The following is a 9,318-nucleotide window of genomic DNA, read 5'->3' as shown; positions in this document are numbered from 1 at the left end:
CACTCGCTGGATTATTTGGACATACTTGTCGGCGGGGATGTGATTATGCCCAAGGCCATGAGAGGAGGACCCGGAGGAAACAATCAGGAGCACTTGTCCGACTCCAGCAACAAGGATTACGCACACCGCTCCTGAGTATATTCCTTGCAAACCTACGATCTTTCACCAAAAAAGTGGACAAACTGCAACTCCTGTGCCAAACAAACAAGGACTTCTTTCAATCCGCTGCCCTGTGCTTCACCAAGACCTGGCTGTGTGACGACACTGGACAATGCGCTGCAACTAGCTGGCTTTCAACTACACGGAGCGGACCGCGAAGTGGAGGCAGCGGGGAAATCAAGAGGCGGTGGAATATGCACCGTCAAATTCCTTGTATACATACCTGGCTAATAAATTTGTTCTGATTCTGATTCTGATGAGTGCTTTTTACTCTACTCATGCTATATTCTTGTTTGCACTCTTTTGTTATAGGTTTAAATATTTTATCTGAAATTCCAGGCCCATGCACATGGACATGTGTCTGGAGAACATGGCTGCACCTCACTGACCCTGCACCTTTCCCCAGGAGTCACACGCACGAACCAAATGAGGCGGGAACTAATCTACTCTGATCAAGTTCCAGGTGGTTCCCAATCTGAATGCCCATGAGACACTATTTGATCCATCAGATAGACACACAAGCCCAGGAATTTGCTCTCAGTGGTAAATCCTGTTAGTTTTCTGACCTCTGAATTAACCCTGAAACTTGCCTCAGAATGATCTTTCCAATGGGTACCTGTAGGATTCATTGGAATCCATCGTGAGGGCGGAAGGCAAGAACCACTACCCAATGCTATCCCTTATTTCTAAATATCATGGAGCATTCTCCAGGCCAATTGCAACATGGTCCAGATATGGGGCCTTCTTTCTCTTTCTTCCCTTGCAACACTTCTTTAAACCCACCTTTTAACCAAGCATTTGCTATTTATGTGGTTCGGTGTCAACTGGGCATGTGACATTCTTTAGGATGTTAGGTTAGATTAAAATCACAATGTAATGGTAGGTTTCATTAACACATATTCAGTGATATATTTTCCAACTTGTTCAAGTCTGATCGTCAGTGACTCATTCTTCCAAAGATTGGCAGTGTCATCACTCTGAGACAAAGCTCTGCCTGGTGGATGTATGTGGAAATGGGGGGTTGGTGGATGTATGTGGAAATGGGGGGTTGGTGGGTGGGGGAGAGCAACTACATGGAAAGAATAATTCATGTTTATTTATCTAGCACCTTTGATAGCGCAGAACATCTCAAGGAACTTCACAGGAGTGATAATCAGACAATTCTTGATTGAGTAACTTCAGGACATATTTTCTCAAAGTCGTCTAGAAAGATGAAATCATGGTGGAAACAAGAAACTGCAGATGCTGGTTTCCATAAAAGGACACAAAGTGCTGGAGTAACTCAGCGGGTCAGGCAGCATCTTTGGAGAGCATGGATAGGTAACGTTTTGGGTTGATACCCTTCTTTGGACTGCTTGGTGGATCATCAAGATCCTCACCTTTGAGCCCACAAGGCTGTAAATGTCATGCCAGCTTTGCTGCTGAGACCATAGAATGAGGTGGAGCCAGGCAATGACCGCAGTGGATCGGTAAGAGTCCAGAATTGGAGCTATTTCAAATCGATTAAGTTTCTATCATACTTAATATACATAAGGATTTATTTATCTATTTATTTATTTATTTGTTTAATTCTTTATTTCGAACAGAATAAAATAATAAAAAGCAAGTGTGAAACAAACAAAAACATACAAAAAACAAAACAAGAATATTTATAAAGTGTCATAAACAATATCTACAAATAAATGAAATCGTATGTGTCCGAAAAGGAGCAGGAAGAAGCCAAAGCTTATTAATTCCCACCCCTTATTCAACTGCTTATAATTATCTTACACAAATTTAGCAGCTATATGTACACCATATGTACACCAGCAGCTATATGTACACCAAATTATTTACATTTATACACTAATCAAATATTTACAAAGCCATACAAAAAAGAGAGAAAACCCCCCCAAAAAAAACCCTCATATACTATACAGTATCTCTTAGTCATATATACAACCCATCACCCTATAATCACCGTTCCCAATACAATCAGTATAACAAATATCCCACTCACAATCACCTATCCTCATCCAAATTTCCTTTTAAACAAGTGTTTTTGTACATCTTTTTAAACTGAATAATGTTTGTGCTAAATTGTATCTCCTGTTCCAGACCATTCCACAAATTCACACCACAGATTGCTATGCACATACTTTTAAGAGTTGTTCTGACATTGAGTATTTTAAAATTATGTTCCCCTCTCAAATTATACCCACCCTGTCTTTCCATAAACAGTTTTTGTATATTTTCTGGAATTAATTATTTCTTGCTTTGTACATGATTTGCGCAGTCTTAAATTTAACCAGATCGGTGAACTTCAGTGTATGTGACTTTAAGAATAATAAATTGGTATGTTCAAGATATCCAACGTTATTGATAATTCTTATTGCTCTTTTTTGTAATGTGCATAACGGCTGTAGGTTGGTTTTGTAGGTGTTACCCCATATCTCCACACAGTAACTCAGATATGGCAATATGAGTGTATTATACAGAGTATGTAATGATTTGTGGTCCAGAATGTGTCTTGACTTTCCCAATATTGCTATAGACTTTGCCAGTTTTGCTTTGACGTGGTTTAATTGTGGTTTCCAGCAGATTTTGTGGTCTAAGATCACACCAAGAAATTTATTTTCATATACTCTTTCTATACTTATGTTATCTATTTTCAATTGTACTTGAGGATCAAATACTTTATTGAAATAAGTTGATTCTGCAGGCAATGGGCAATGAGTTGAATGACTGTATGGAGTTTGTACATTCTCCCAATGAGCGAATGGATTTTCTCTGGGTGCTCCGGTTTCCTCTCACACTCCAAAGACGTCCAGGTTTGTAGGCTAATTGGCTTGGTGTAATTGTAATTGTCCCTAGTGTGTATAGGATAGTGTTAGTGTGCGGGGATCATTGGTCGGCGCGGTCTAAGTGCCGAAGTGCTTGTTTCCGCACTGTATCTCTAAACTAGACTTTTGTAGCCAGTTTTCACCATGATGTAACTGGTGGAGGTGTTGCTTCACAGTGCCAGAGAACTGGATTTAATCCTGACCTTGGATGCTACCTGTGTGGAGTTTGCACGTTCTGCCTGTGACTGCGTACAGGGGCGGAAAACCCGGGGGGGCCAGAGGGGACACGTCCCCCCATGTTTTGAGAGGTAGGGGACATCACCCCAAGTTTTTGTGATCCCGATTTTAAAATCTCCGCTTTCCGCGAGGCAGTGGGTGTGGGACTGATGATCGAGGGTGCGATGATTGGAGGAGGGAGACGTGACACAGACCTGCACCTCATCCACAGGCAGGATCGATCCCGGCGGGCTCTCCGGCGCTGTCCCGAGTGCCCCCCCAGAGAAACAGCGCTAAACCCAGCTCAACTCTGCCTGTCCTGCCAGGTGAACCTGCCTGGACTTGCGGGAAATATGACCAGCATGGAGAAGCAGCGCTGGTGTCCCGTCAGTCCAGTCAGGGCTGTAGTTAACCCGGCGAGACAGGCAGAGTTGAGCTGCATTTAGCATTGGATTGAGCCTCCGAAGCCTCGCGTGTGTGTGTGTGAGTGTGCGCATGCGCGCGCGGCCGCCAAAAAATTGTGTCCCCCGTGTGCTCCATGTTTTGATAGCGAGTTCCGCTCTTGACTGCGTAGGATTTCTCCAGGTGCTCCAGTTTGCTCCCACATTCCAAAGACTTGTGTGTTTGTAGGCTAATTGGCTTCTGTAAATTGCCCCAAGTGTGGAGGGATTAGATGGGAAAGTGGATAACATAGAACTAGTGTGAATGGGTCGTTTTGGGATTCAGTGATCTGAATGATTTGTTCCCATGCTGAAACTCTAAACTAAACTAAAAATATTCCCTTTCCTGATTCATCAGGATGGGGAATTGAACCAACATATATATATATATATATAATTATATCTGCAACAATGAAAAGGTAATTTGCCTCGCCAGTACAAGGCCTTGTTCTCGACACATTTGCTGCAATGGAGAATTAGTTTGAGAAATTTGTGAAATAATTGTAATGCCAAATCCCGTCAGACTCACAGGCAGCTCAAATTAAAACTGAGTGCAATATATGAGTAAGCTTTCAGTCTTACACGGACTCTCAACCCAGGGCAGATACCCACGTGGAGGTTATGTCATTTGACATCTCATTGAAAACCATGGCAACCCAGAGGCAAGTTGTCACCAGTTGTCGAGGTGCTGATAATGCAAACTAGTTGAGACGTGCATAGCAAAGTCTTGCAGCACAAAATCTAGTGCCACCTTCAAAATTTATCACAATCTGCAATGGTCAGCGCCATTCACTTTCAGAATTTAATTTGCAAGCTAATCTAAATCCTCAGTGATCAAAGGAAGTTTATTTATGGAATTTTTATCATTGTGTCGGGGGACACAATGATAAAAATAAATCAGAATTGAAAAACTGGGAGATTGTGAGGAGAGTTTAAATTAGTGAGAGGGAAGTTTAGAATTTCAGGACAGTTTTAAGTGAGTAAGTGAGTGTTGGAATCAGTGAACATCAGAGAACACTGATGAGAGATGAAGGTGGTGAGAGAACTGGTTGGCAGGAGGGAGATTAAAGCAGCAAGACATTGCAACAGCAGGGAGTGGGAGAGCAGAAAGACAGCTGGAGCGAGCTTGAAGCAACGAGAAAATGATAGTAGGAGAGAGACTAAAGCAAAAGGAAACCGAGACAAGGCTTTATATCAGCAAGAAAACAAGGAGAGAATTTAAGGACATCAAGATTATGGTGAGACTTTAATGCCATAGATGTTTGCCTACTATCTCAGTCTTTCACATCAATTGAGACGTGGGCAATAAAGATACCATAGCAGCTAAACAACTAATATAACTAACTTAAATGATCATTAACTGTTAGTTGAAGTATAAAGAGGCGGATTTAATAACGATGATTCCAAAAAGGAAAATTTAAAAAAAATCATATTTTGTATAAGAAGGAACTGCAGATGCTGGAAAATCGAAGGTAGACAAAAATGCTGGAGAAACTCAGCGGGTGAGGCAGCATCTATGGAGCGAAGGAAATAGGCAATGTTTCGGGTCGAGACCCTTCTTCAGATTAAGGTGGCAGTGAGATCATAACAACAGGTCATTTGCAAATATCTTGCATGAGAACTTCATGTGCTATATTGGAGAAAGAGACAAATACCCAGACATTAGGAGGCAACTATACTCATTTAACTTTAAATTATCCTAACTTTAGATTTTGTCAGTGATCTGCGATGATAAGGTTCAGCTACATGCTAGGTTGGATTGGGAGTCAGTCTCCAGTGAAGACTTTCATCCATTAGTGATTGAATGGAGGAGCAGGCTCAATGGGCCTAATGCCCTAATTGTGCTCCTATGTCTTATGCTGACTGGAGAAGAACTTGGTAGGAGGAGGAAGCTCGTTGTTGTGGTGCACAAAAAAACCCAATAATATAGTAAGATTAAAAGGAAGATATGCACAAAAAGCTGGAGTAACTCAGCAGGACAGGCAGCGTCATCATTTCACTGAACACCTTTGCTCAGTCTGCCTGAACCTACCTGATCTCCAGGTTGCTAAACACTTTAATTCTCCTTCCCATTCCCACACACACATTTTTGTCCTAGGTCTCCTCCATTGTCAGAGTGAGGCTAAACGCAAATTGGAGGAACAGCATCTCATATTTCGCTTGGGCAGCTTACAGCCCAGTGGTATGAATATTGATTTCTCTAACTTCAGGTAGCCCCGGCATTCCCTCTCTCTCTTTCCCTGACCCACCCAAGTCACACTAGCATTTTCACCCAACAAACAGCTACCAATGGCCTGTTTTCTTTCCCATTGTTTCCTTTTTGCATATCTTTCATATATTGTTTTTTGAGCTTTTGGTGTCTATATTTTTGTGTCTATCTTCTGTTCAACCCAGCATCTGCAGTTCCTTCCTACAGATTAAGGAAGTTCTATTGAGTCAATGTGAGGAGCATGGGTCTAAATTAAAGACGCTGAACAGTGGTGGTCAATATATCTGGATTACCACTGTGCTGCCATAGAAACAGATATAAATGAAAAATGTTGTTAGGGCTTTAAAACTAATATTGCTGAGGAATAGATTGGGTAGATGCACAGAGTCTGTTGCCCAGAGTATGGGAATTGAGAACCAGATTATATAGATTTAAGGTGAGGGGGGAAAGATTTAAAGGAACCAGAGGGGGTAGATGAGACAGGTAGTATCGCAACGTTTATGAAACATTTGAATAAGTACATGGATAGGACAGGTTTAGAAGGTTATGGGCCAAACGCAGGCAGGTGGGACTAGTGCAGATGGGACATGTTGGTCAGTGTGGACAAGTTGGGCCGAATGGTCTGTGTCCACACTGTTTGACTCTATGGGTCAATGAATGTGACAATGAGCCATATCCAAATTGGTGAAGGGTTAAACTGGCCAGAGAGTGGAATGTGTTCTTGAAGAGTGTGTGGAACAAAGAGGTTTTTATTCACGGGCCATTTGCAGGGCCTCTGTGAGGAATTTTATCAGTGGGCACAAAGTTTATTTCAGGCCCCCTTCCCTTCACCATTAGTCATCCTGTTTTTATCCACTACGGGTTTATGCCATGAGCTGTAGCCTGTAAGGCCATAAAGGGTATGGTAGATGAGAGGGGTGGAATGGAGCACTCTGTTGATTGTCTGCATTTGAGGCCTATACTCCCTCCATGATAAATATTAATAAAAGAAAAGGATCAAAGAGAAGAAAGCACATTTGTTTTGAACATCTTTGTTTATGCTACAATACAGATAAGGAGAAAGAATTCACATTGAAACATCCTTTTATATTTCAATGCAGATCAGATCATCAAAAGACGTAATTATTAGTAAAAAGTTTTAAAAAAAAAGCCAGATATGCATCGTATTTACTTTAAATAAAGAGCTTTCCTGGCCTTTTTTTGTGTGAAAATTTTCAAATCACAGCATAAAACATTATTGTTCTGGCAATTGATTCAATACTTAGCCTGACAAATCCACAAGATGTTCCTGAGACATTGTAGACCTTAAATAATTGTTAATAAGCTTTAGTTTGCTGAATGACCTCCCTGCAGAAGTTACTGTTGCTGGAATTGTTAATAGTATTCTTTAGCTAACACAAACATTTGGAAACAGGACACCAAGTCTGTACTCTGTTAACAAGTTCAACAGATCTGATGGTTTTAACAGTGCATTTACAAAATTTGCTTTATGTACTGAGGGTAAATGTTGCATTTCTTTTCCAAAATCATCATCGTTAAGGCCAGCAGCATATTGCTCTGATAAAGATAAAGCTTTTCTCTCCACATCACTTTCAGAGAAATTTCCACAAGAAGTCATTTTTTTCTGCCAACTGCTTAACAGCATTGAAGCGGAAAGTTAATCATGCTATAGCATTGTCTACCAAAACGTAAAACACACACCTTCTGAAATAGGCCTCATAGACAATAGACAATAGGTGCAGGAGTAGGCCATTCGGCCCTTCGAGCCAGCACCGCCATTCAGTGTGATCATGGCTGATCATCCCCAATCAGCACCCCGGTCCTGCCTGCTCCCCGTATCCACTGACTCCGCTATCTTTAAGAGCCCTATCTAGCTCTCTCTTGAAAGTATCCAGAGAACCGACCTCCGTTGCCCTTTAAGGCAGAGAATTGCACACTCACAACTCTCTGTGAGAAAAAGTGTTTCCTCCTCTCTGTTCTAAATGGCTTACCCCTTATTCTTAAACTGTGGCCCCTGGTTCTGGACACTGCCAACATCGGAAACATGTTTCCTGCCTCTAGCGTGTCCAAACCCTTAATAATCTTATATGTTTCAAAAAGAATCCCTCTCATCCTTCTAAATTCCAGAGTATACACTGCCACCCACCTTTGTGTCATCTGCAAACTTGCTAATGTTACCTTGAATCCCTTCATCTAAATCATATATTGTAAATAGCTGCGGTCCCAGCACCGAGCCTTGCGGTACCCCACTAGTCACTGCCTGCCATTCTGAAATAGACCCGTTAATTCCTACTCTTTGTTTCCTGTCTGCCAGCCAATTTTCTATCAATGTCAGCACTCTATCCCCAATACCTTGTGCCCTAAGTTTGCCCACTAATCTCCTATGTGGGATCTCAACAAATGCTTTCTGAAAATCCAGGCACATTACATCCACTGACTCTCCCTTGCTAATTTTCCTAGTTACATCCTCAAAAAATGTCAGAAGGTTAGTCAAGCATGATTTCCCCTTCGTAAATCCATGCTGACTCGGACTGATCCTGTTACTGCTATCCAAATGTGCCACTATTTAATCTTTTATAATCGATTCCAGCATCTTACCTGGCAGGGGAGAATCGGTGGTCACGATGGCCGATCTCCCAGGATGAGGCTATCCCATTGCACTTCGGGTGTGCTAAACCTAATCTGAGGAAGGACATTCTTGCCATAGAGGGAGTACAGAGAAGGTTCACCAGACTGATTCCTGGGATGTCAGGACTTTCATATGAAGAAAGACTGGATAGACTGGGCTTGTACTCGCTAGAATTTAGAAGATTGAGGGGGGATCTTATAGAAACTTACAAAATTCTTAAGGGGTTGGACAGGCTAGATGCAGGAAGATTGTTCCCGAAGTTGGGGAGGTCCAGAACAGGGGGTCACAGTTTAAGGATAAGGGGGAAATCTTTTAGGACCGAGATGAGAAAAACATTTTTCAACAGAGAGTGGTGAATCTCTGGAATTCTCTACCACAGAAGGTAGTTGAGGTCAGTTCATTGGCTATATTTAAGAGGGAGTTAGATGTGGCCCTTGTGGCTAAAGGTATCAGGGAGTATGGAGAGAAGGCAGGTACAGGATACTGAGTTGGATGATCAGCCATGATCATATTGAATGGCGGTGCAGGCTCGAAGGGCCGAATGGCCTACTCCTGCACGTATTTTCTATGTTTCTATCTTCTTCACCACCGATGTCAGGCTAACTGGTCTATAATTCCCTGTTTTCTCTCTCCCACCTTTCTTAAAAAGTGGGATAAAACTTCTGGCGTATCATCTGTGTCATTCATTTCTTCCAAATTAGCATCAGGTGTGCTGTCATCATGTGGCCCTACCCTCTTGCGCCTAACTACACCACATCTAAGGGAGAGTTTTATTTCTATCTTTAGGTTTCACGCAGCCGATTTAGCTTAATTCTACATGGATTTCCAGTTGTTTCAAAGTTT

At 41.9% G+C, this 9,318-nt stretch overlaps 1 pseudogene; it reads left to right on the top strand.

Moving 5' to 3' along the window:
- The first annotated feature begins 8,436 nt into the window (after nt 1-8,436).
- LOC116987103 lies at nt 8,437-8,551 on the top strand (annotated as a pseudogene).
- The last annotated feature ends 767 nt before the right edge of the window (nt 8,552-9,318 follow it).

The sequence above is a fragment of the Amblyraja radiata genome, chromosome 24 (genome assembly GCF_010909765.2).
Source record: "Amblyraja radiata isolate CabotCenter1 chromosome 24, sAmbRad1.1.pri, whole genome shotgun sequence".
Lineage (NCBI taxonomy): Eukaryota > Metazoa > Chordata > Chondrichthyes > Rajiformes > Rajidae > Amblyraja > Amblyraja radiata.
This window is presented reverse-complemented; position numbering and strand designations above follow the sequence as displayed.